This window comes from Trachymyrmex septentrionalis, unplaced genomic scaffold, assembly GCF_001594115.1.
Source record: "Trachymyrmex septentrionalis isolate Tsep2-gDNA-1 unplaced genomic scaffold, Tsep1.0 scaffold2, whole genome shotgun sequence".
Classification (NCBI taxonomy): Eukaryota; Metazoa; Arthropoda; class Insecta; order Hymenoptera; family Formicidae; genus Trachymyrmex; species Trachymyrmex septentrionalis.
In genome coordinates this window covers 188,996-190,788 of record NW_017305179.1, presented here as the reverse complement: position 1 = coordinate 190,788, position 1,793 = coordinate 188,996, and the positions used below count along the sequence as shown (strand labels likewise).

Genomic DNA, 1,793 nt, shown 5'->3' with positions numbered 1-1,793 from the left:
TTTCACGTAATGTTTCACATATGTCAAAGTGCAAATCATCCATTTCTGCAATTAGTTAGTAATTTTAAAAGAAACAATGTTCATATGCATTAACATATGCATTTAAAAAATAATAAACTAAATTTGAATTAAATTTAATAAATTTTCTTATGTTAAATTTATCGTCGGAAAAAAAACGTTAGAAAAATGTAGAGAAATATTACAAAAATTTGCACATGAACAAAATTCGGAGTTAATAAAGTTTTCAACTGACAGCGTGCCAAATTAATTTTCTCCATGTAAGAAACGTGCTTCGACATGGTACTTTCCTCGCGTCTTCTCCTCGTCACAAACTCGTATGTTATTCGTGACGATCGTGGATCGACACGAACGCAGGACTAGCGGCGGCCACGTTTAAACGCTACGCGTGCGACAAGAATGAACGTCCAAGGATTTCTCAACGAGAAAGGCGCCGTAGGGCGGGCATACCGAGATATCATCGTGCACTGTAATCTCTATATACGATTTACTGAGAGATATACGATTTACTGAAGACGCCTGTGTCGCGGGTACCAAGATAGGTCCGAGATGGATGTGTCGAGCCGCGGAACACTCGACATCACTTCCCGTCCCGTTCTTACAGTCATCATGAGTACAACTGCTGACAAGCGTGATCAGGGGCAACGAAAGTGGAGAACGCGATTCAGCGCGTTTTGGAGTTGTCAACCCGGCGATTCCTTTCTAAATCTCTGCTTCGGGTGTTTTGTATAAGGTGTCGCTCGTGCGAGTTACTTAATGGATATAATCTTGCACCAAATTCGGTTACTTGCATAAAACTCGTTGTCACGCTATATATTGAAAACTGAGAATTGTGAATTAGAGACTGGAATTCAACCAGGCAGATAATTTTAATTTTAATCCGTTTCGTTCTGATTAGATGACTTCTCATTTTCAATTCCTCAATCTCTAATGTGTAGTGTGACAGTTTTTAGATTAGATTACACTAAATTATATTAAACTAAAAAGTTAAGTGTAAAACAATATATAAATATTTTGAACAATTCAATTATAATATCATTCAGTAATAATATCATCACGTTATTTGACAAAATATACATGTATTATTTTATTGTCAAAGTTGTATTGTGTCACTGCATTTAAATACTTTATATAGAGCAGCCTTTAATGTGCACTTGATCCAATATAGTGTGAAATGATCAAATTCATCAACACAGGTCTACTTTCACAATATGTGGTTACTTCAGAATTAAAGTTTATAAAAAATTTCACCACTGAAATTCATTCATGAATTTCTTAATAATCTTTAATATTTACATAGGATTGTATATTGTAAAAACAAGCTTTAAATAAACTTGGAGATGTGTTTGTCATTTCTGTCACTAGATTTTCGCAATATCGAAACTGAAGAATCTTTGTCGCTTGGGATTTTAATCGTAAGATCGAAGCCCGAGTTCTGTTATTTAAACTTTTAACAATAAGTTTGAACTTTCATTGTAGCTTGAGATTAATTGAAGAATGTTCGTTATTGTTAGTTTATCATTCTAAATCGTTAACGGAAAGTCGTCAAAATATTTACACCGAATCACAATATTTGTCCGAAATATATGTGCTGGTAAGTTTGAGACACCCTATGGATGGAAAAGGAAAATATGCGGGTGCAACCAGATAAGCCGATTCAATCAATTTACCGTTCTGTATCTCTTAATACAATAATAAATCACATTTTTAGTTCCCTTATATTTCTAAATTGGCAGGAAACATATAATTATTAAACTATATAAATATTCTAATAA

General features: G+C 33.8%; 1 protein-coding gene across 1 annotated transcript in view; it reads right to left on the bottom strand.

Annotated features, from left to right (window-relative positions):
* Positions 1-1,793, bottom strand: part of LOC108747423 (moesin/ezrin/radixin homolog 1) — a 35,477-nt gene that overhangs the window by 31,982 nt on the left and 1,702 nt on the right. The window lies entirely within an intron of this gene.